This window comes from Epinephelus fuscoguttatus, linkage group LG4, assembly GCF_011397635.1.
Source record: "Epinephelus fuscoguttatus linkage group LG4, E.fuscoguttatus.final_Chr_v1".
In the NCBI taxonomy this organism is placed as follows: Eukaryota; Metazoa; Chordata; class Actinopteri; order Perciformes; family Serranidae; genus Epinephelus; species Epinephelus fuscoguttatus.
The window spans coordinates 10543079-10569099 of NC_064755.1; the positions used below are offsets into that span (position 1 = coordinate 10543079).

The 26021-nt window shown below is 41.1% G+C and overlaps 1 protein-coding gene across 1 annotated transcript in view; it reads left to right on the forward strand.

Moving 5' to 3' along the window:
* The first annotated feature begins 8992 nt into the window (after positions 1 to 8992).
* tead1a (TEA domain family member 1a) overlaps positions 8993 to 26021 on the forward strand; it is a 56900-nt gene continuing 39871 nt past the window's right edge. Inside the window, exon 1 of the mRNA XM_049574978.1 lies at positions 8993 to 9246. The gene's annotated coding sequence lies outside the window, so the exon portion shown is untranslated. The remainder of the gene's footprint in view (positions 9247 to 26021) is intronic.

Here is a 26021-nt window from a genome sequence, read left to right on the forward strand (position 1 = left end):
AGAGGACTTGTTGGACCATGTCAGCACAGCCTCCCTCTTTCATTCCTTCAACCACTTTCTTGAAAAGGTTGGCGCTGTAATATTTGCATACATAAAAAAATCAATTGATAAATAAAATAAAAATAAAATAAAAAAATAAGTAGGGCGGCACGGTGGTTCAGTAATTAGCATTTGTCGCCTCACAGCAAGAGGGTTCCTGGTTTGAGCCCAGGGTTGGGGGTTCGAGCCCTTCTGTGCAGAGTTTGCATGTTCTCCCCGTGTCAGCGTGGGTTATCTCCAGGTACTCCAGCTTCCTCCCACAGTCCAAAGACATGCAGGTTAACTGGTGACTCCAAATTGGCCGTAGTTGTGAATGTTAACATGAATGGTTGTCTGTGTCTATGTGTCAGCCCTGCGATGATCTGGTGACCTGTCCAGGGTGTACCCCACCTCTCACCCAGTGTCAGCCCCCCCGCGACCCCTAACAGGATAAGCAGTTATAGAAAATGAATGAAAAAAATAAGTTGCTATCTAAGTCTTTAATAATGTTAAAAAGTTTTTTTTCTACTGAGCAAATGTGGGCTTTTCTTTTTGATATGCATTCTGTACACCAGCCTTGCGAACTGCTGGTGAATTGGTTTGTGTACAGTGTCTCTATGACAACACAAAAAGTTGACCATAAACAGACAAGAGGCTGTGTGTCGCAAACTGTGGTTAAAACCCCAATTGAGATGCATATTCCAAATGGACTGTGTATGTGCCCAAATAATGTCATTAAAACCTGAATAATATTGGCATATACCACGTATCGCTAAATTCGGAAAAAGGCCAAATTCGAAATATCTAAACAGGATATGCTGTTTATATGAGCTGCATCACATTCAAAATACTGTCATATTCAGAATAATAGTGGAATATTAGCGTGCATGTTAACGTAGCCAATGATTCCTGTCAGCTGCAGTGAGAATAAGCTCTGGGCAGCAGGCTTATAGGACTGTGTCATCTATGTGCATCTGATGTGTACCTTGTATGGAAACTGAAGAAGGCTCAAGAAGGCAATCAGCAGGACCAGCTTATCATTTCAAAGTCTTCATTATAGCATTACTGCTGGCCTGATTAGGCTGATTTTCCTTGTTGAATTAAGCTGTTGTATAACTGTGGTTAAATATGTTTATATCTCAACACTCATGAGTTAGGGAGGCAGTTTTTTCCTTACTCCCTGATATTGTCACCATTATTTCATCTACATTTACCACCCAGACATAAAAAAATGAATAAATGTAATATTACTGGAGGGCAATTAGTTCAAATATAGAATATAAAATACCTGCATTTCATGAAATAAAGATGAGTTAGGGAGCAATGCAAAAAGAGACAGGAAACCATGGCTTCCAAGATAAAACTGCTTTTAACTTATGAAAGCAGTTTTCATTCGCCGAAGTTCCAGAGCGCTTTGCCATCTTGAATAATCAGGCAGTTCCAAGGCTGCTGCTAATAATGTTAATAAAAAAAAACAAAAAAAGTAAACTAAAATAAACTAAAATAAACACTCATTGAGTTGCTTTGCTACTGAAAGTACATTGAAAAACAGAAGCAATCTACACAGAAATTAACATCATGTAAAGCCTCGCAGTCTTCATACTGTGAGGATGCACTCACCCTGTTCCTTGTGTCAGAAATGTTGCTCAAACAAAACATACACACATACATGTAAACACACTTTACTGAAGGTTAAACTGAAACCTACACAAACAAACTCTCCAGAATATAGTTACTAATATGTGGAATAATGGAGGTAAGCAACAGTCACAAAGCCCAAGGTTTCGGTGAAGTGCCAGAATACATTGCGATCGCACTGAATGCTGTGCTTCAGGTTTTTATTTTCCTCAGGCTCATCTTGCAATAGAATAAATTCTATTAGGTGAGAGTTTGATTAATTTATGTGCTCAAGTATTACTTTAATTACTCCTTCTCTTTCAAATTCAGATCCATTCAATATGGTTTTTCTCTAGTATTACCAAAGCGTCAAGGCCATAGTTCACTTTATTTTGCTGTAATTTTTAATCACTTTGTCTACTTGTATTAATGACATACTTATGTTTCCAAAGGGTTCACTCTCTTCTTCTCCTAGATATATTCTCCATAAAAGCCACAAACTGCAGAGGACACAAGGAGCATTCTTGTTGAAGTCCACTCGTAACCGGCCAGATTTAATGGAAAGAATGCAAACAGCTTTTAATCTGCTGTTAACCCTGTTGTCCAGCAATTTATCCCACAGGATATGTCAGGAACCACATGCACTCATGGGCTAGTTTGAGATCTGTAATACCATGCATTCATGTTTGTTTGCTAGCAGTCTTCTTCTTGCCTGCTTTAATGGGCACATTTCTACATTTGTTGGCCAACTGGCGATCAGTGGATATCACTGGAATGTGAGGGGCGACTGTGGCTCAGGAGGTAGCAGGTCATCCGCTAATTGAAAGATTGGTGGTACTGATACAGATACCCAGCTCTTCTACTCTACATGTTAAGGTATCCTTGGGCAAGATACTGCTTGTGAATGCATGGCTGATAAGCAGGTTTATGTATGTATGAATGGCTGTGTAAATGGGTGAATGTGGCATGTAGTATAAAAGTGGTTTGAGTGGATGGAACACTAGAAAGTAGGGATGCACTGCAATAAGTGATTAACATGGGGGGGGAACAAAATAAAATAAATAAATGAAATAAAATTCAACCAGCCACCCTCTTCCCCTGACAAGTCCCTTCATAAGTAAAGAACAGTCCCTAAAGTGTGGTGAGGTTTGTGGGCCATTACCTGCCACAAAGAGTAATGTGAACGGCTTGTTTCTCCTCTGATACCCAACATACTGTGTGCCACCATGGCTCGGCTGTTCAGGTACTTTTGGGCAGTCGTGACAACAAGTTATTCACCTGGAGCCAGACTTTTCTGTCGCCGGTAAGCCGTTATCCTGCGCTGCCGTATTTGACAGGAATACGTATTCCTGTCTGTGTCTGTGACCCCCGTTCAACCCACAACCGGCAGGATTCGTCATTTCGTTTCTGCTGCTGGTTGAAATCTGCACTCACACAGCGTGCTGAATGAGTTATTTTGCCTGCACAAAACTATTTTTAGTCGCAAATGCGAGTGCGGTGATGGACGAAGTAAAATATCGCCACACTGCTGACATTTTACTTCGTCCATCACCGCGCTGTTTGATTGCGTTATCAGAACACGCCGCTATTATTCGGCCTTGCTTTTCAATGTGCTCATTTGCTTTTATGTTTTGGTTCAATAAATGGATTTCATTTTCTCTGCATATGATCAGAGGCGTGGACTCGAGTCATGTGACTTGAACTCACAAATTTGGTGACTTTAGACTTGACTAAAGAAAATCAAAAAAAGACTTGCAACTTGACTTGGATTTCAACACCAGTGACTCATGACTTCACTTGGACTTGAGCCTTTTGACTTGAACATTCTTAATACCTTCCTGCAAGCCCAACGATTACCAAGCATTGTTTGGAGTTTTATCATGATATTATATTAATTCTCTGGACATCAATATATTCAGCCTGTTCTCGCTGTTTTTTTGAGGCCAGAAGTGACCATATTTTGGCAAGAGGCTGGTGCTGTGGAGGAGCGAGGGGTGGATGTGACTGAGAAGCTGAGGACACTATTGACAGAGAGCCTGTCACTCAAGAGCAGCCCGCTCATAATCATGTATAACTTTAAGCCTTATTCAAATCTAAGTTACACAGAAATTCAACCTCTGTACCTGTTATCATGAATCTTGAATTTAGCTGTAGATGCAAAAAACATTTTTTTCTGGTTTGATTGTTTGTTTGTTTTATTTCTGCTGTAAAGTTGGACATTTTAACATGGAAGTCTATAGACCCATTAAGGGCCAACATCACAATGTCGTCATTTAATTAGCTGGAGGCAAAACACGACTCGCCACCAAAGGGCTGTAGGTTACACAGGAGTCTTAAAATGTTGTTGTGTAATTGGGAGCCAGAATAGAAGGAGTCATGGCTCAAAGCTTAAATTTTATCGCATACTAGCCACAATGCAAAAAGGCAAAATGACTGGATGGAGGCAATCGTCAAAAATGTTTGCATGTATAGCGCAAACTTCGTCTCAGGTTAGGGCAACAAAATTTCCTGTTGTAGAGATGAACAACGTTATTCATATTAAGGGATATCATGTCCATCTGGGGAGGTATTGAGAGGAATATTGGATTTCTCTGTAATGCTAACTTTGTAGCACATTAGCTAATGTTGGCTTCGATATCGAAACAAACTGGAGGAAACGGTTCAAATCAGCCATTCCACCTTCAGCAATCCTGTCAAATCAAATCGGGTCAGCCAGTCTGGTCCCGTTGGTCAGTGTTTACTTCAAGTAACACTCGTGGTCCTGGGGAGTAAGTGACCTGACATGGTGCCTTCGTAAATTTGCTCTACGCTAAAATGAGAGCCCTGTTGGTCAAAGAAATGGAGCGTTACATTCCTACATGAAGTAACAAACGGTTAAGTTAATCACACACTTACTCCACTCGGCACTCTGCTGCTCTGTCTTCCCAGACAGAGTGCTTAGAGTGAGCTCTGCCACTCTGAGAATGCGGTGCTCTGGATAAATGAACGGTACATTCCGACAGTGCTCCTAATTTATGAACGATAAAGTTTGTGCCAGAGTGCGATCCGGTACTCTGTGTCGTATACAATGAGTATTTCTGGATGCACCACTCACATCATCTTCCTCCACTGTGTAAAACAAGTCAACAGAACTTGCTAGGTCTATGGGGATTAAATGGCTTCTGGAGCCAGCCTCAAGTGGCTGTTCGAAGAACTGCAGTTTTTGGTACTTTCGTGGTGGCTACAATGTGTTTTAGCTGTGTGTCACATAGATAAGTTAAAAGTGCCCTGTGCGTTGCTATCAAACGCTGAGGGGCATAACAAAGTGTTTAGCTTGAAGACCTGGGAATGAAAATGAGATGGATATTTGTTAATAATACAGAGTCTGCCACAATAAAATTTAATTCAACTCAATTCAGGGACATGCAATTGATATAATAACCGTTAATATTATCAGTCTTTTTCTTGGCTGTTTTGCATTGTTTGCCTGGTGCTAGGCTGCTAGCACTGTTTGAATGTTTAGGAAGGAGGTGCATCAGATAGAAATGGTGACACAGACGTGCCATGGGAATTTCAACTTTTGTCAACTTAAAGATGACAATAGGTATCATTATTTTCACTTTGCATTGGAGCGTATAGACATTTAAGCTTTAAAGAATTGCTCTCAGTGAGTAAGCCCGGAGGTTCAGTCTCCTGCTTGAGGGTACTGTGACAAGTTTGATGGTTGTTGTGGGACTGAGAACCCTGTCAATTCAGCCTCTGCATAAATGTCATCCTAAACTCATCTCGTATGAATCAAACCCATGTGGAGACTCCACACCCTTATTGTTTAGCTCGCTCCCCACAGACCACAAGAGGGCTCTTGCTGACATTTAGCGTCCATCAACTCTGACATTCTCCATCTTTATTTCCCCTCTGTCATTTCAAGCACAGAGGAGACCAAAATATTAAATTATACACAGATTTAGATGAATGCACAGATTAGAAGGTTCCAGTTAAAGCAGCGGTGCCCAAAGTAGAGCTTACCGGACAAATTTAACCCTCCACAAAGTTATTTTTAGCACCTCAAAGAGTTTCTTGGGAGTGACAGTCATTATTTTGATTTTATGGCTGTACTAGTCTGACACAATCTGAGCAGTAGTTTTCATCTTTTTATGGCACAAAAAAAACCACAACAACACCACAAATCTCAGTAAGAAAATGCTGACTTGATACATTTCTAAATAATAAATGTATTTTTGCCCCTTAGTGTTTGAGCCTCCATGAAGAAGATATAGGCTCCCAGGCACAGACAGCTTTAATAAAACATCAGGAAACCAGGTGAGGTCAGATCTGAGGTCAGACTGTTGACCTTAAGGTCACCACGCTGAATGTTTTACTAGCCTGTTCTGTGTTTGCATGGCTCTGAGTCTGAGAATGACACACACATGCCTCTGCAAAGATGTCATAGAAACACACTGAGTATGATCCACATCTGAGTCAGCTGTGTGTGGGTGTGTTTGTATGCATCCGTGAGAATTTTACTTACACACACAAACATAGACATGCCGCCATGTGGAATGCTAGTCTATTGGCTGGCTGGCCTGGCTGCAGTGTCGGGTTGCAGTAGGTGTTCCAGCCTGTGACCCTGGCATATCTGTGTTTGTTTTATGTCACAGCCCCTCCCTCTGGGGAGATGACAGTCCAGCAGTGCCTGAGGGGTTGAAACCTGAGATAGGCAGAGCTTAGTAGTAAACAACAACTCCTTTATGAGGCAGAGGCGGCTGCCTGCTGCATTCAAAGATCTGAGAGAGATAAAATGATTTTCAGGTTAAGGCAGTGGCTACTAAAAGTCGGGTTCCCAACAACCCTGAGGGTCCTTCAGGGCGGTCCAGGGGTGGGTGATGGGGTCTGTATGCAATACTAAGAGCATTAATATTGCAGCAAAGCACTACTTGCAATGTAAAGATATAGTGGAGTAATAGCATTCTGAGCAGAGAATGAAATCACACTACCTCTGTGTGTGTAGTAATCTGAGCTGCTCTGTTCTTTGTTGTAATCATCATGTGTGTATATCACTGGCCAGCTCTTTATCACTGCCTTGCACTATGCTTATATGGCTGTTACCGCTGACATTGGGACAGGGTTATTGGGGAAGTGTAGCACCCCCTCTCTAGTTCATCCCTGGTTAACACTGTAACCATTGTTGAGCACTTTTTATGGCATTAACATCATTTGCTGCCAGCTCAGCCATCTCCATGTTTAGAACTGAGTCCAGACTACTTATACTCTGAATTAATAAACAAACATCTGGAGGAGAATTTAGATAATTTGCTTTATTCTTGCTTGTGTGTTCCTACTAACAACCTATAAACACAAAAGATAGCCAACTGAAAGTAACATTAATGTTTAGCTCTTGATGTGTTTACATTAGCTTCTGTTTCAGCGTGTTGCCCTGCCTGCTTTGTGGTTTGTCAGATTTTCAGTGGGATTATGAATGAATTAGGTCCATAACTCTGTCAACAACCGCTAGCTAAAATCACTGGCAGAGACACAACATCTCTGAATTTTCAAATTTTTTTGTTTAATAGGGATGTGGTTATAATATATCTAAATGCAAACGTGAGATTTCTTAATCAAGGTTAAACTTTGCGTTTAAAGAGAGACCATGAAACTTTTGCTGAACAGCAGCCACTTTGACTATAATACAAAAGAAGAATTAACACATGACAGGATAATGATAAGTAGCCTACTAAAAGATAGGCTAGTCAGGGTGTCTACAGGTATCAAACACTAAAACACTAAAGACCTTTTAAAGATTATTTTTAACAAAATGTAAAACCAGTTTTTGCACAAAGATTTTTTTTCTTACTCAAGTGTTGGAGGTAAGGATGGGTTGTACCTTTATGTGTAGTCCCATGCAGATGTAGGTTTTATGTAGAAATATGGTTATTGGAGTGAGCTAGGTTAATCTACATTTTGCCAACAGGTAAAAAGACAGCATTAGGTTCAGTGGTAGGTTTAAAGATTTGTAGCATCAGAAATGTGGACATTCACTCACAAGAGTGTGACTAGGCAAATTTTTACAAATGAAACTCAAGTCCAGTGTGTGATTTTAGACAGCATGCTGACATTGAGGAATCAAAAGAGATGTGACATGTAACACAACAGTGACGGCCTCTATTGTGACATATAACATACGCTTCGGCAGCGCTTTATAAACAATAACAATGGCATTAACATGGCAATAACAATCATTTACTGTCCATGTTACATGGCAGTTGATTTCGTCCTTTGCTTGGAGGGTACAGAGCTCCCAGACCTCATTGTTTTCCCAGTTTGCGGACATTTTTAGCCAATGTCCTTCTTCTTTGAGTTAGCTGCTAACTGCTATCAGCTACTTTTTAACCATCTGGCAGTGGGTAACAAGCATGACACACTGTCAAAATGCCACACCCATGCCACTCATGATCCTGCCCTGCTGGCTGTCCTGTTCATACAGACATCGTTCAACTGCTGTTACTACCTCTGACACTGGCTTAAAGGTGAGACAACTGTACCCATCCCCCCCCCCCCATTCTGGGATTGTGCCTTTTACACGACACGGCGCAAGGTGGAATAACAGTATGAAATTCTTGCCTTGAAGAGGCAATGGAAAGGGGGCTTCAAAGATGAATAAATAAAATTAGATAAAATGTTTGTAGCTGTAAGACCTCACAAATTCAAATTTAAGACTATTTAATGACCTTCAAGGCCTAATACTTACAACAATAAAATTAAGACATTTTAAGACTTTTTAAACTGATGCACTCCACTCTGCTTGTAGACCTATGACAGAAGTACCAATAGGCTAAAAACAGTCACAAAGTCAGGGTACTTAGTCAGCATGTCAGATACACAACAATATCTATCTCAGGTTTGCAAACATTTACCACTTGTGATACCAGACTGGGGAAGGCTGTATTGAATTTAGCAAATGTTCATTTTATTGCTTATGAATTAAACATTTTAGTAGTAGGAGGAATGTGTTATGCTTCTTTAAAAAGTCACATAACCTCATTTAAGTGTTTAAAATGTCGCTTCCATTGTTTAAAATTTAACTTTTTAATTTTTAAGGAAGAACTTATTAAAAGTTTGAAATTTAACTCGTATAAAGATGCTGTCACTGTAATTTTTGAGTAGACCTTGTTTGATTCGTTGTCAGCTGCTCATCCATGCAGGGCAGTCCGTGTTTTTATCTCGACCCATTCTTCTCCTCCACTGAATAGAGTTTGGGCGCTCCACTCTTTTCTTTTGTTGTTGAACGCAGCCCATACAGTCCGGCCCCTTCCCCCTCGCTCCTTCTTTTCCTTTTTTTTCTCCACCCATCCTCCCATCTCTCACTCACTCATCCATCCAGGGTGACGCCAGTCCCTCTCACCCCGCCCCGTTCAACTCAGTCCACTGCGTTCATTTCATTCCTGCTCCCATTCCGCGCATATTTCGCATCCTTGGAGAGACGCTGCGCATTTTACGCACTCAGCGCGCCCGATCCTTCATCAAACCAAAACCGTGAGGAGACTCTGGAGTCGGCGGAGTGCTTCCCGATGCTGTGGCGACTCCGATCCGTGGAAAAGTGTGGGAATTAATCCATAAAGAGGCGTATGAATCGAGGTAAGTTCCCAAGGAGGAGTCCCCCCTCAGCCTATAGCCTGCGCGTCTGAAAGCCCTCGGACGTTTCGCTTGTTTCTAAAACCCTGAAGTGGTCACTGAAGCTGAAATTCAAATAATTTCGGCGACATCGCGAGCTTCATCGACACACTCAACCCTTTTATACATGTTAAACAAGTCTAACAAGCTTATTACTGCTTTGCCGTGTGAGCTTCAAAGCGAGGGATGTCGCTTTCACTTCAGTTTTATCCCCCTTTCTCCCGACACCAAAAAAACAAACCTGCTTTTCTATCACTTATTTCTCTCGTATAATAAAATACACGCTGTAGGAGGTTTCTCCATCAGAGTTAGCCTCATATATTGACCTACATGTAACGCGAAAGAGATGAAAACATTTTCGCTGCAGCGCTGGGAGGCAGCTTAACAAAGCTGGGAGTGAATGGGGGACTTGTTGCATCGGCGGGGTTTTCTCTTTTCCGACACAGGCAGGCCCCAGTCACAGGAACAGGCCATAGGCTGATAACATGCACACAGCCTGTGTTTACCCAGTGGACAGAGCACATTATATGCCCAATGAGAACACGATCAGAAAGGCCGTTGATGGATTTGTTTGAGCATCTTGAAGGAAAATACCAAATATTAAAGATGTAGAATTCATTTCTATAATTTGAGTTTTCCAGACTGATTCATCTCTTACTGTCTAAATCATACAACCTCCACAGTCTGTAGGTTGAACTGATTTCATGTGTGAGGAGTGAGGGTCATTTTGTGCTTCTCTGAAAATATGATTTTTCATTTGCTTACTGTCTAATGATTCCAGTCATTTCATTTTACACCAGCTCACATCAGACATGTTTAATGAATCTCTGGGAGCTGAGGGTGATTTAGTCAAAGAGTTTCCAGATTTTTTTAACCCCCCCCCCCCACTGGCCTATGATTTCCCCATATGGGCTTATAGTTGTGTTATGTATTTCCTTTTAAATATTGATTAAAGGATTGCTTTTGTCCTTTATAGCAAGAGATCTGCGGTGATGCAGGCCAAACCACAATGTAATTATTGGAGAAAATTACAGCCTGTAGGATGAAACATAGTAGACGCATTACTTCTGTAACAGCAATCCATCTGTCAGATGAGGGGAGGGGTACGTTAGATGAAAGGATTTGAGTTCGGACTAGTTTGGGCTTCTTTATAATAGAATTGATCTGGCTAAATGTAACTGTGAAATGGAGATAATTTGTTTTGTCAATGAGATGACAGTGAAATAACCTCAGTCATTGTGAGTTCATGATTCAGGGAGAATGAAACAGCTAATGATTATTTACATTGTAGATTTGATGCATAACATCCCAATTCATCGATAAATTGTTTTGGTTTTTTTTTGTCTAAAAATTGTCAGTAAATCACGGAATCTGGAGGTAGTAACTGCTCACAGCCTGACGCAGTGTCCTTAAATATTGTTCAATCAACAGTCAAAACTAATACACATTCAGTTTACAGTGATGTGAACAGGGGAAAGCAGCAAATGTGCACATTTGAGAAGCTGTAACAAGAGTATTTGTGGGCATTTTAGCTTGAAAAATGAAATTAAACAAATAATCAGTGACCAAAATGGTTACTGATTAATTTTCTGTCAATCAACTCATTTTCTACTAGATTTCAGGTCTGCTACTGTTACAAAATGATCGGTATGTGTGATAGAGATGACATTAAACTGACTATAAAATAACAAAAAAGCAAAGCAGAAAAAAACATACAAAGTATTTACAGGGTTTTATTTAGTTTCTGACTTCATGAAGGTATATACGTGTTGATTTTGAAGAGTTTTGGTCCATGTGTCACCGCTGGCAACAGTGTAAAATATGAATAAATGTGATAAAGTGATGCCCTACACAGGCAGCAATATCTGTGATGTCATTTTCCCTGAAAGTGTGGATTTAAAGAAGTAATCAAATTAGTTTTTAATTTTTAAATCTTCTTGGAAAAAAGTTTAAATCTTGATACTAGAGCAAATTGTACTTATTCTGTCTTTGCGCTCCTCAAAGTGTTTCAAAATGATAAATGAGGCAGTGTTGAAAGTGTAACAGAGCAAGGAGATGCATTTGTGTGTGTGAGTGTGTGTGTGTGTTTCATTGTCTTTGCTATGTCTAGGCCTGCGAGTGTTCAAAGCTTTGTCATTCACCCTGGGCAAACAGCCTCCCGTCGTCCCTCCACTTTCCTCCCCTCTCCCCCCCGTGCCTCTCCCTCTCCAGTCCGTTGACATCTGTTTTGAGTGCTCCGTGCACCTGTAGAGACCGAGGAAGTGTGTGTGTGTGAGAGAGAGAGAGAAGGGGGGGTGGGGGGGGACGAAGGGAGGCGCAGAATGCAAATCCAGGCGTTTGTTCTGGGCCTAAGCAGACTGACTGACTAACGACCATTTGGTGTGTGTGTGTGTATGTGCGCACATTTGTGTGTGTGTGTGTGTGTGTGTGTGTGTGTGTTTGCCTCTTGCTGTCCAGGCCAGGCGGGCCTATTGTTGCGGCAGCAACAGGCGTTGGTGGATGAGGACGCACCATATGGCCTCTGTGTGCTTTAGCCACAGCCGCTGTGTACATGCGCATGTTTGTGTGTGTGTTCACGTACTTCACCAATGCTGTTACAGTATGGTGGAGTTGTGAGCAACGGGCTGCTCGCTGCCCTCCTCCTTGTTGTTTCATCTGTCGTCTCATTTCTAGACAGGAGTACACAATCCGGTGCACAGATTTCTGGATTAGGAGGAGTAATCTTTCTGGCATGAAATGATGTCTTGTGATGTCCAGATGTAGACCCACTTTGTTCATTTTTATTCAAATAATGAAGTTTGCTTCAGCAGAATGAGACGTGAGTTTGAGGTGGAAATTGCCAGTTTATCTTTTGGATGAATCAACAGGTGATGGAGTCAGTCCTGGGAATTATGTGATGTTTCTGACTGTGAGGATGTCAGTGTTGCTGTTGGAGTTGTTGAGGTGTCAACTGGAGAATTTTCTCTAAAAAAAAAAAAACACAATTTCCTTTTGATGCTAATTAAAATCAACTCCTACAGTGCCGCTGCAGCCCTGTTTCGATTTCCTGTCTTTTACACATCCCTGACTGTAACAGCTTCTGCATTTTATTTAATCTTTGCTCATAACTGTGCTGATTTTCTATGCATTCACCAGAAAGTGAGGAGCGTTTAGCATGCAGCAGGATAAAGGAGGAAAAATTTGGTCAGTGTGTTCTTAAAGAGGATAAAAGAAGGGGAGCCTGAGCTCGTATGTAATGAAATTTAGGGAGTGGAGCCGGTTTATTAGAGCAACAATGCTGAGTGTGTGGGGGGTGAAGGGTGGGTTGGGGAAAGGGAGGGTGAGTTTTGGGGGTGTGGGGTGAGGTTGGGGGGGGCAGGCTTTGTTTAGGGGATGGGGGAACAATAGGCATCCTCCTGGGTGGGGGGTGCAGGGGTGCAGGGGGGAGCTGGTTTCTGGCTGCAGGAGGCTGTGGAGCCTGTGCTGGCTTGTCTGCCTGCCTGGGCTCCCTGTCTCTCCTCTCCTCTTCTCGTCCCCGTCTGTCTGTCCCTCAAGTCCACACTAATAGAAATACATCTTAAAATGTATCTTTCTCTTCGCTTATATCCGAGCAGGGAGTCACATCACCCACAGTGTGCTACGATCTGCATATTTTGCCATGAAAAGAAAGGCGTTATCATACAGGTGATTCTGCAGCATACTGTAAGATAGTCATCTAAGCTACATCATGATAGTGAAGAGAAAAACACAATCCTGAAAGGGCTTAATCAATGTGTACAAAGCAGGATCTATCCTTTGTTGCTTTTACTCTCTGCATTAGACAGACTTTTCAGTTCCACAAAGTTTCATAAAACTGAGATGAACCGTGTGTACCTAAGTGCGGAGTCACACACCCACACACACACAGCAACATTTATAGCCCACACTTTACATCGTTCAAATGCTAAACAGCCATAAACTCACAAAAAGCTTAAGACAGAACAATTCTGCAGCAAAGTAAAGAAACACTGCCTCGATATCACAAGAGAAAGATTGTGATGGTGTCCTCGGTATTGTGTTGTCAAAACTATTGATTACATACATATCGATTGTAAATATTTGAAACCATGTCAGTACTCATTTTCAGCAGTATCGATACACCGATACCAGCTGAACCTTCTCGCTCTCTCTTATTTATTTATTGCATTTATTCTGCTTTTCTCTGCTACTAACCAAGACCAGAAAAGTCATCATTGTTATGGTATGCTCTTTTATATTTATCTTTTAATAAAACATCTTAAATGCTCTCAATGCCAGTTTTTCCCTGTGGTATAGAAAATTTTTAGAATAGGTTTTTTTTTCAAGCTGTTTTTGAAGAAAGAAATTCCAGCATTGTGACAACACTACCTCAGTGCATCATAAGATACCACCAGAGACTATATCAAAATATCTCTTTTCCCTAATCTACACTCAGTTTTCCAATACTGAGCATGAAGTGTGTGTAGGTTGTTAAACTACAGCAGTGTAGACAGGAGAGGAGGAACTCTTTATATATATATATATATATATATATATATATATATATATATATAAAAATACGTATATGTATTCAGTGTCTCAACCTCTTGAAAACATGGCTGATGCACTTCTTTTGTTTTAATCTTTAACATTAGCAGATAGATATGTCGCTGTGCTTTTACAAGGAGCACATAGCACCTTGAGCTTCTGGTATTTCTGGTTAAGATCAAATCACTTGTTTTATACTCTGCACTATATGTATGTGCAGCTTATTGTTTTCGGTTTTAATGTAAACAGATTTCCACCCTTATTTTATATCCCTGCTCACTCAAAAGTTTTTGTTTCCTGTTGCAAGAAGACTCTGAACACTGTTAAGTAAAACAAAATCCTAATGTGGGTGCAGAAAATTAAGAAAAATAGATTAAAAAAGAAATATGGAGAGAAATTGCAAATGAGCAGCTCTGCGTTTTTTGCTGTGAAATTTTCGAAACCTAATTTACCCCAGATTTCTATATTACATCTGGTTTATAATTCAAAATAAACACAAACACATATTATGATATTATAAATTGGAATCATCAGGTGGAGCCAGAAATGAGGATAGAAGAAATTCTACAAGTCAAGTTTTTTTTTTGTCAGTGTGCAGTGTTCTTTTAGGGATGTTCAGCTGCACAGTGAACGCTCCTCTGAGCACCCTACGATCTCTCTGAAGCCCTTTTTACACAGAGACTGCACCACAGGGCCACTACGGTCCCTCTTCCTGTCACCCTTGCGTTTTTGCACAGAACCTCTAGTCAGCTTCAAGTGTGACAGATAACATATGCCTTGGCATAACATCACAATAACAATCATGTACCATCTCTGTTATATGATGGGTGGTCTTGTCCTCTGCTCTGAGGGTAAGGAGCTCCTGGACCTTGTCGATCTTATTTTTGGCTGCTGTTCCGCCTCTTTGAGTTAGCTGGCAACTGCTACCAGCTGTTTTTTAAATCTCCTGCAGTGGGTTGCACGTATAACACGTCACACCCGTGCTGCCTATGGTGCCTATGATTATACCTTTTATACAGAATGACAGAGCGGAAAAACAGCAGAAAATTCCCACCTTTAAGAGTCGGTGTAAAAGGGGCTTGAGTGAGACGGAGGCAGCTGCCCAAAGAACGAGTAAAATTACAGCTCATAGCAACTTAATACAATACAGTCTCTGGCTTTTGTTTGATATCTGGTGTTGGCAAAAAAAATTGTTTAACATTTCCAAGCCATTGTCAGTGCAGTTAGCATGCATTATCTTGGGGAGCTAACTTGACCTGTTTACTTTATTACCTGTTGTGAACATCGCTGTGATTCTGAAAGTCCCGCTGAACCCCATTTAAATTCTCAAAGCATAGGAAAAAAAGGAACAAATGGTCAGATATTCTTAGTGAACATCCAAATCCAGTTCAGTTGACTTAATTCTTAAATAAAAATACTTAAATAACTGAGTCAGGTACAGCCCTTGATAATTATTATAATTTTTTGTAAAATTAAAAATATATATAATATATGATAGTATAGTAATACTTTATGTGGCTGTTTACCAATTGAAACACAGAGAGATTTAGTGGAAACAGAGCTGTACCCTGAAAAACAGTAGAGTCTGGCACCTGCCAAAATTAGCCGATCCATCCAACCACACTCTGTTCCAGATCATGGTTGTAGTAAACCTTTTTTTGCCTAGCAACAATGAAATAAAAAGTATAGGCAGAGCTTTAAGTGTCTTTCTGCTGCTTTGGCATTTCAGTGTGGATGACGCACCTCTAGAATCAGCTTCCACTAACTGTGAACAGAACACACATTAAAAGCATTTTTGGGTTTATCTGTGTTAGCAAGGACATGATGTCATTCCTTTAGGATTGAAGTTCTGAGCAGATAAATGACGAGAAGCAACAAACCTATCATGGGAAGTCTGAATCAACCTCATGTTTCCTGTCCTCAGCAGGAAGTGAGCTGGAAGTCTAGATTTCAACTACTGCTGCTTACTTTCCCAGTTGGAGGAATTGACACGATAAACACTCTGCAGAGCAGGACAACAGCTCGCTCTGCTCTCTGATACTCTCACAGTGGAAAAAGTGCTTCCCTGCTGGTGTGCTCACGACCTCAGTTTTTGTCTTCAGCAGGCCCGACGGTGATTACTCACTGTTTGTTTGTTCTGTTGTTCTCTGATAACATCTCTGATCTGATTTGCCTTTTTGTTCTTTTGATGGGAGCGTATCTATGCTCCCCTGGTCCTATGTTCCCCAGCTCAATATCTTCTTCATATGACTCATTCAGAAGGCCTTTCAAAGGGTTTTATGTTCTCAGCTATGTTTTTCTGTAAGTCAGATGTTCAGTGGATGCTAGCTGGGTCAGTATGTTGAAATCCTCCACCTACAGTGTGTGGCACTTAGATTTGTGGGCAAGACAGTTTTGATTTTAGACATTGATATCTCCACAGTGGCTGAACAGACTTCCAAAGTTCAAACTGCATTTCATCTCCCCATCTCCCTTTGTCTTTTTTTGCAATTTGACCTGTGAGGCTAGCCCTTACCAAACTTGAACAATCTTAGTTTTTATCAAGAGATGTATTACCCTGGGAACATCGGGGTGACCCCCTTTAGAGGCTGTTGGTAGCTAATGACAGCAGAAAAAATTCATAACTTCATACATCTTCCATTGGAGTCAGTCACCTTTGTTCAATGTAATAAACACAGAGGTTTCCTGCTACATCCTGATCTTCTCTGTATGTATAACCTGTAGCAGTTAGCTGTATAGCTTATGCTAAGCTAATGTCTGCAAACTTTAGCTAGATGTTGTGTGGCTGACATTACTAAGACAGTTTGCCATCCTCATGACTTTTCTTCACTTATGCAACTGCTTTTCTATGTTGAACGCCACTTGCCATTATTTACGAACACATGGCACAGTGGCTACTGTTGAGCAAAAGTCACATAGTGCCATAGTGCCAAGATCTGCCGTGCAAATAAATCCTCTGCCTTTAAGTCGTTTCATCAGTGTGAGAGGTCGACTGATGGATTTTTAAAGGCTGATATAATTATAGTTTGGAACAGGAAAAGGCAGGTAGCAGATTAATCGGCTGATATCACACCCCTCAACCCCCTGTGGAAAAAAATTTGGCACTGTCGGAAATGAACAGTCTTTGACTTTATTAGACCCTGGGAAACTGTTGAACTGAACATCTAAGTCAAAGTAATAAACACCTAAATAAATATAGAAATCTTGAAGTGAACATTAAACTAACTGTAAAAAATCTGGGTAGGAGAATTTTTCGAGCTATTATTTTTCCTGAAATTCCACCTAAGATTCTCAGGTACACACTGACATCACCTTGACTTTGTGTATGGAGCCTCCATGCTAAATGGTGATCAGAGATGGGCAGTATTTCTGTTAGTTGTATTTGAAAAATGCATTTTGATTAGGGCTGCAACAATTAGTCGACTAATCGATGATAAATCGACTATTAAAATAATGACTATTTTAGTAGTCAACTAATCGGGTTAAGTTATTTTTCATAGAAAAGTACTATAAAAGTACCCCAAAATATCCCCTCTTATTGCAGCTTCTTACGTTCAAATATTGGCAGCTTTATACACTCTCCCATGACGGTGAACTAAAACCCTTTGACAAGACATTAGATGACATAATTTGGGGGTTTGGGAGAGACAGACCGACATTTTTTTTAACATTTTAACACTTTTTTTGATAAAATGATTAATTGACTAATCGAAGAAATAACTGACAGAAAATAATCGTTAGTTGCAGCCCTAAGTTTGATTACTCTTGGGTATTTTTTAATTGGTATTTGACAGGGCTGAAAAGTTCAAATGTAATTTAAAACAAGATACTTTAGAGTAGAGTAATTTCGGATTTTCAAAATACTGCTACACTATACAGAAGAAAAAGGAATTCAAACCTCTTGATAATTAAAGTTATATGGAAGAGAAAACTAAGGTGGATGGTAAAATGATCACCCATCCTGTCCATTGTAAACGCTCATCACAGTTTACAGACCAACGTCTTGAGGAAATTAAATTTTTCATCGTATGAAGTACTTCTTTAAGTATGACCTGCCATACCTACAGTAGTTTTGATTAACATTTTGGGTGTGCTCGCCTCTGGTTTTACCTCAGAATTAAAGAGTTTCAGATAATCTAACCAGCCTGTTGACTTAGAATTATTTTAGTGAGTAAGATGTTATAATTACTGAAAGAAATGGCCAAAATTATGAACTGTAAATCTTAGCAAGCCAGTTATGTCCTTTAAATAACCTACTGCACAGCAGCACGGGATGCACGGCCGCCACACTCCCTGCCTCTTAACCTGAGTCGGTCTAAATAAAGCAATACACACGTTTTAATGGACCACAGATGGAAAACGCAGTTCAGGGGCTAATTCATTTTGTGTGTGAGTGTGTGTTTGTGTGTGTGTTTGTGTGTGTGTTTTGAGCAGCGGGAATGAGAGCAGAGCATATGTTAGTTGTAGAGGATGTAATTGTGGCAGAGGGATGGATAGATGGAGTTTACCGTACTCTCTTCACATTCATGCAGCCATACAATGTTCCTTCGCTAGGTGTGGAACGAGACACACACACACACACACACACACACACACACACACACACACACAAACAAACATGTGGTTTGTGTCTCAGCACAATGCTCCTGAGTTCACACTTATTAAATGGTGTTGGTATTGCTGCAACCTCCCCAGGCCTCTCTTTCTACTGGTGGAGGATATTGTCTTCCATGTGTGTGGGTGTGCCTGTGTGTGTATGTGTATGTGAGACGGTCTACGTTTGACAGCGAACCCCCCCAGGAAGAGGCCGCATAATGGCTCGGTCTGACTCAGCAAAAACTGGTGGAAGAAGAAGAATAACAGAGCAGGATGGAGAACAGGGAGAGGAGCTGCTAGCTAAACATTTTACCATCACATTTCCAGGAGGAAATAAGCACTTCACTGTATCAGTGTGCAATCTGTGACCAATTACTGTGTGTGTGCATAAATGGTAATGCTTCTGTGAGAGGAGATGGTGAAATAATGGGGAGTGCATGCTGTGAATCACTGCCTCTTCACCACTCATAAAGCAAGTCTCTCTCACTTTCTCTGTCTTTCTCAAGTGTGTATTAGCGCTGGGGAAGAATAAAAGGAACTCTGCTGGTTTCATTTCACTGATACGGCTTTTTCATTCGGGCCAATGAATATCCGTCTTTGTTTTTTAAACATGAAATCGGGTCAGAACTAATCAAACCAACTCGAGACTCTCATAAAGGTGATTATTTTTTTCCTGGCATTGTGCAAGATGAATTTATCAGTAATGGATTAAATGAAATCGTGACCATGTGAACTATAAAGGGTGAATGCAGAGACGGGCATCAGCGCCAAGACAAAAATCACGAGTGGTGGAGTACAGGATTGATTAGTCTGCAGCAGAAATGGAGGCACAAGAGATGAGTTCAGTGTGTATGGAAAATATTTGTGCAATCTGACTGATCATAAAGATAATCCATGACACAAACACCTCCCAGGTGTAATGCCCACCACAAACTTAACTTTGAACATGTGTGCCATTGTTTGCAGTGCTCAGTATATGATACAGCTACTCCCTTAAATATTTTACATAACGTCCACAATCTCATATCGTGCTTCGTGGTTGTTTGAGGAGTTAGAGAGATACACTCCCCCACAGTTCAGCTGAAACAAAACACTGTTTTTGAGTCTTGTTGGTGAAAATTGTCACATGGTTGATGGTTATGTAGCCCTGTGAAAAAGCATTTCTTCTCTTTCTGCTTGTTGACCTCCTGTTTACATCTGGCCATGAACACTTACCTAATAGTGTCTTGTGTGAGTGGATCATAAGTAGATACCACTGCACTCGGTTGGGAATGCACCTAGATGCATGCCGTAATCAGAGGTGGTCAAGGACACGTTCTCATCTGATCTTATGTGTGGTTCACTTTTCCTGACGCTGCTGGTGAATGGCTGTGGTGACACGGCTCTAGCATGTAAAGCATAAAGAATCCCTCACAGTTGGATACAGTCGATGTGCTGGTGCCAAACGACTTGCGTAAAGTCTTTAAGCCGGTGTGCATGGAGATCTACCAAATAACTGCTACAGTCCTCTTCTCTAGCCTTTACAGTTGAGTGCTAATGTGAGGTTTTTTTCCAGTTAAAATGCATTTAGCAGTTCAAATCAAGTGGAAGAAAGCAAAAAACGATCATAAGTGTTCTTTCTAAATGTGTGGTAGTATGAGATGCTGAGGGTCATATGCATTCTGTCTTACCTGGATACAGTATCCATACGTCCCATTGTCATGAATATAATTAGTTTAAGGTCACTGTGCCCTCCTGTCTGGCTTACTCTTGTGAATGCAATATCTCAAGTAGGCCTTGTTGGGATTTCCTCGAATTAGGCATAAACGTTTACTTGGATTGGAGAATGAACTAAGTAGAATGTGGTGGTCAAAGGTCAAGGTCACTGTGACTCCACATAACATGTTTATGGCCATAACTCAAGAATTCACATGTAATTATGACAAAATTTCATACAAATGTCTAATAGGGTAACATGATGTAGTGATATGTAAACTGTAAATGCAACTTGACTGGTGTGTGGAGGCAAAGAACCATGAGGCGGTAATTATAGTTTTTTTTTTTAATTTTAAGTATTGATTGAAGGCACCATTTTGGCACTGGTATCATCTAAGGACCAGTATAGGTAAAAACCCAAATGATACCCCAATTCAACCTAAGACTTAAGTGTATTTATATATGAACCAAACCCAGGTGCTTATGTCAGAGATGCTATATCTGTGTTTTGTTTTGTTGAAAATTGTTTAAAACCTGCAACTGCGTTGGACCACCAACCTCTTTTTAACTGTGATTAATCCCACTGATCACTGTACAGCAGGGGTCTTCAACCTTTTTCAGGCTAAGGACCCCTTAACTGAAAGAGAGATGGAGCAGTGACCTACCACACATATAAAATTGCTGTGCATATTAAACTGAGTAGACAGAGGTTGTCAGGTGGAGGGCCATCCTCAGGCTGCAGTCTTGACCTATATTTGCCTTTCAGGTAGGTCAGGGAGGAAACGCCACTTTCAAAACGATAAGTTGTTTCAAAAGGCAAAATATATTCCATTCATGTTAATGTGTACTTTCAAAAATGATCAAACAGTCATTTGGTGGCCCCCCTGCAGTAGCTCTGAGCACCCCCCAGGGGTCCCGGACCCCCTGTTGAAGATCCAGGCTGTACAGTAATGCTTTGAAGCTGTAGCTTTCACTCATCCGTGATCCTTTTAGAATTCAGCCAAGCAGAATGAATAATTATATATTGTAACAATGCAGACATAGTTATAAATGTCAAAAACAGGCAACAGAGTAATTCACATATTGAAAGGTCCATTCATCATAATACAGCTCAAATTAGTGCAGTAAAAGAAAGTGTATGTTATTTTGTTCCCATAGTGACCAGTGTGGAGCTCAGGGACAGATGGTGCATCAGCACTGACTGAAATCATATACTTAAATACATTCTGACTGTTTGAATAACATGAGGTGCAAATGATGTGTCCGCTGTGGAGGCTGTTAAAACGGCAAGATGAATGAAGCACCCCTGAATCTGTTGAAATATCTCACACTTAAGTCACATTTGCACACAAATAAAAAATGAGTGCTGGGCCTGGGTGGTCCTTGATGAAAAAACACACAAACAAAAATAAGCAGGAAACAAGAAATATCACCTCAGATGCTGAATAATACTATTTGGGCCGTAAGGGACCATTAAAACATGGCAAAACATTGTAAAGTGGAACAATGTTTGCTTTGAGGATTATGAGAAAATCCTCTTGTATAAATGTGTGTGTGTGTGTGTGTGTGTGTGTGTGCGCGCACACATGTTGGAAGCAGTAAAAACAGATGCCATTGAGTGATCCAATAGAAGAATGAGTGAAAGGAACTGACTAGCCTGTGATAACACATTCAACTTGTCTACCAACAGGACCCCCTGCTGATACACACACAGAAACACACACACACATCCATGTACTTCTGTCTTTGTGAGGACCTTGACCAACTGTTTATATGCACAAAATGTTCCAGTTTCTGCCCTTATTTCGAAAAAGACAATATGGTTCTAAGCTGTTAACATGGATAATGAAAATGAATATTTCACTAATATTCCCGTTTACATGCAGCCACTCCAGTTAACATGCCCTAACGTGTCATTTATCGCATCAGAATATGATGGAACGTCTGGAGCCACTTGGGCCATTTTGCTACTTTGTGTCAAATTTTTTCAAAGTTTTCCACTGGTGACGGACTTGTTTGACCACGTAAACACAGCCTGCAAACTCGTATTTCAGTGTGGAGTTGCGTGCAGCGAATCGATTTTCTCAGCCCCTCCCTTCTCTCTGCTTATCATAAGACTACTGCTATGAACTGGAGCTCTGCACATGTGACAGAGTCATTCAAACACAGTGACAGGGCTAACTGTTAGCATCACAAAGCTAATGCTACCCGACGGTTATTCACAGGTTGACAGAGTCGAGTAGTTTCGATGTGAGATTAACAGCTCTGTGTCAATATGACGAATAGGGATGAGATCACATTGTGCTGTGTTAGCTAGTGCTAACTGGGTAGGCAGAGCAGGTAGAGAGCCTCTCACTGGGATGGTTCTACTTCTGCGTCTACTAACCCCCCACCCCCCACTCTGTTGGTTGAAAACGTGTTTTGTTTCTCACTGTATAACTTGATATACACACACACACACACACACACACACACACACACACACACACACACACACACACACACACACACACACAAGACCCTCTGGTCATTGAGGCACTCACACATCAGCAGCATTACATTTCATTACAACCCCACTGGCCTGCTTTTGAGAATATAGAGGCTGAGAGCCATGCACATTGCATCCTCACAAACACATACATGTAGCTGGCATGTGGTGGAAGCCAGTGAGTGCTGTAAGAAAGAAGTGAAAGAGGAAGAAAGGCAACACAGTGGGAGAGCATGAGAGTCCAAGGCAGCTGCAGGGCTGTGGCTGCATGCCCTGTGTGTGTTCTCCTGAAGGCTGGCACTGACACCATGAAGCCTGCTGTCCTGGCTGGAGTGGCCCAGGCCTGCCTGGTGACAGAGAGACACACAGAGAGGAGAGGCACCCAGGGTGCAGAGGAGTCGCCCAGTCAGGGTTGATTGTTGTGTGACTAATGTCTCTCTCCAGCGTCCATCTGCTGCTGGGCCCCTCTCATGCTCACATCTCCTCCGCCTCACTGTGATTCTTCTGTTAACCATGAAACCTCTTCTCTCCTCCGCTCCTTCACCTACTCATCCCCGATTTGCACCATTTTAAGCAGCTGCAAAACTACAGCTACAGTCCTTAGGTGCAATAATGGCAGAGACATTTATGTCTAATTAATAATCTGAATTTGGTTTCACTGGCTTTTCATAAATACTTTTCAAAGTTTTTGTGTAAAGTCCTTTGTAAATACTAAGTAACTACTAGTTACAAGTGAATAAACATGCCAGGTGGCACCATTAAAACTTACTAACTTGTACTAACTTTAATCACTATTTCTGTAATAGCAATAGATCAGGTGACTATGTAAGGTTAAAATGGTCACTCACACTAACAAACCTACACAGAATAATAACCTGGCTCTGCTGTTTTTTTCAGCTCATTGTTTACATTTCCTGGCGTGCAACTTTAGTGAGCTCACTCTCACTGCTCTCATAGTTGTTTTGACCTTAGCACACAACTGTTTTAACAGAAAAAGCTTTAGAAACCCACATTTTTCCACCAGCCCAGCAACAAACAGCAAACAATGTTAGTGACTAGCTGGTAAACAGAGTGGAGCATTTAGTAGCCAAAGAACCAGGAGTTCTCTCAGGAGTTAGTACCAAGACCAAAAACAGCTTAAAAGATAAAGAATATCAGACTCATGATCATCAGGTAGACACAAAATACGCCTAATGAATGCTGATGTTTCTTCATGCTGGATGTATAGGTGTACATATTTAGCAACACATAAACTCACATAAACTTCAGGGCTAGGTACCGCACTTGGTGCTTTAAAGGGTACAAACCGAATACATACATGAATAGGTACTACCGAGTACCTATTCACGTTAAATCCATCTGTGCCAGATTTTGGTACCTGAGAGCGCATCAGAGTGTGAACACTGGGTTTCGACCATAGGTGGAAGTGCCGTGAAGCACCCCAAAGTCTGGAAGCCAGCCACAGAGCTCCAAGGCCGTCAACTGGGCTCTGTGGAGCCGCCAGGTTCAACTTTAGACAGGAGCCAGATCCGCCCCAAAGCTTCTCCATCCGCCCAGTTAGGAGAAGTGAACACAGCAGCAGCAGCTAACATCAGATATCGAGTCGTTAAATGGCCCCAACAATCTCACACTGATACTGAAACACCACAACTCTATTGTTAAACCTGCTAATAACCACTGGGTAACAGTAGCAGTATAATGCTAACAGCTAGCCATGTTACTGTGTGTGTGACTCTGTCCCAGGCATGGAGCTCACACTCCTGCAGCAGTCCTCTCATAAGAAGCAGAGAGGGCAAGAGGCAAGGAGGGACAGAGCAAATCAATATGTGGGTGCAGCTCTACAATAAAATGAGATTTCACCTGTTTTAAATAATCGAACTTGGAGTTAAGTTGTGGTGGTTATGTAAAATCGCAAAGTCATGCAGACTTTATGGGGACTAGCTGAATTTAAATAAATTAATAATAATGGTGGATGGGTCCAACAAGTACAGGACTTACACCCAGGAGACTGGTTTTCTTGTCCTGAGTCGTCACAACCTTGCTTGTCACTGACCCCCTCTGCGTCAAAATACAATGCAAAAAGCTGCCCCTACTGTCCTTATAGTCTGCCCAAGTGTATGACAAGATCCCCATGGAACCTCAAATTGGTTGGCCAGCACCTTGAATGGTAGCTTGCTGCCATCGATGTGTGTGTGTGTGTGTGTGTGTGTGTGTGTGTGTGTGTGTGAGAGAATAAGTGAATGAGAAGCACTTTTATTCAACCAACAATTTTGCCTTTCATTCACTCAGATACAAATGCAGTCCATTTACCATTTGAACTTTTAAACTTACAAAGTGTGAACTGAGGAACAGTTGGTGCAATAGGCTCCAGCACATTTAAATGTGATCTCAGCTTTCTGGTTGATCACCTAACTAAATCATTTGTAAAGATCACACACAGGAGCAGCGCTAACACAACAATAGGATTTATTGTAACATTTGAATAGTGTGCCACATTGGTGCAACAACAATGTAGATTTTGTGTGGGTCCTCTGGCCTGCTCCCACAGTCCAAAGACATGCAGGCCAGGCTAATAAAGTAAACTGGCTAATCTAAATTGTCTGTAGGTGTAAATGGTTGCTTCGTGTAAACCCTGTGATTGACTGGAAAGCTGTCCAGACAAAATGTTGCTGCAGAGATTGAGAGCCCATTTCATTTTATTGTAGGTGGGTTATTGTCATTTCTTCAACACATGCTTTCAAAGAGGTCAAATGTTTTGTGAATGACATTCTCTTCTCCATCATTTGTTTAGTTTTTTCAGAGCCAACTCTTAAAAGATGATTTGAATGTGCAGTACTGCTTTGTGCTTGAAGTGATTTACAGATAATAACTGACTCAAAAAGGGAGAAGATCAAGACCCTTATGCACACAAAGTCTCTCAGTTGATACTGCTTCAGAAAGAATCCAAAGTCATGTCCTTAATTCATTAATATTTTGGCCACTATGACTGTGAACTGATACTTCTGCACCAAGTTGATGCCAAAATTCCAAAAACGTAGTGGTACTTATTTTCCAGTACTGTAGCTACCAGGGATGCAGTTCTTCCGCACTGGACTGGACACTTATACACTTACATTAGTTTTCTAATGTGCCGTTAAATGCTAAAGAAAGAAGAACAACACATGGAACATGACATCAATATACTTTTTTAAAATTCTTCAAAATTGTAATGCAGTGTATTTACACTATACTACAAACACCAGCAGCGTAACGAGGCTTGGAGCTTCTATTCTACGCTGAGTGCTGCGTGTTTGGCTTTTTTTCTTTCTTTTTTGGTTAAAATGTTGCACTTGTCACTGTTACTTTACACAGATGTACAATCACAGTGGAGGTGGGGCAGGACAGATTGCCTACCACGAGGTCAAGTGTCACATCTTAAAAGTGCTAAACAATAAAA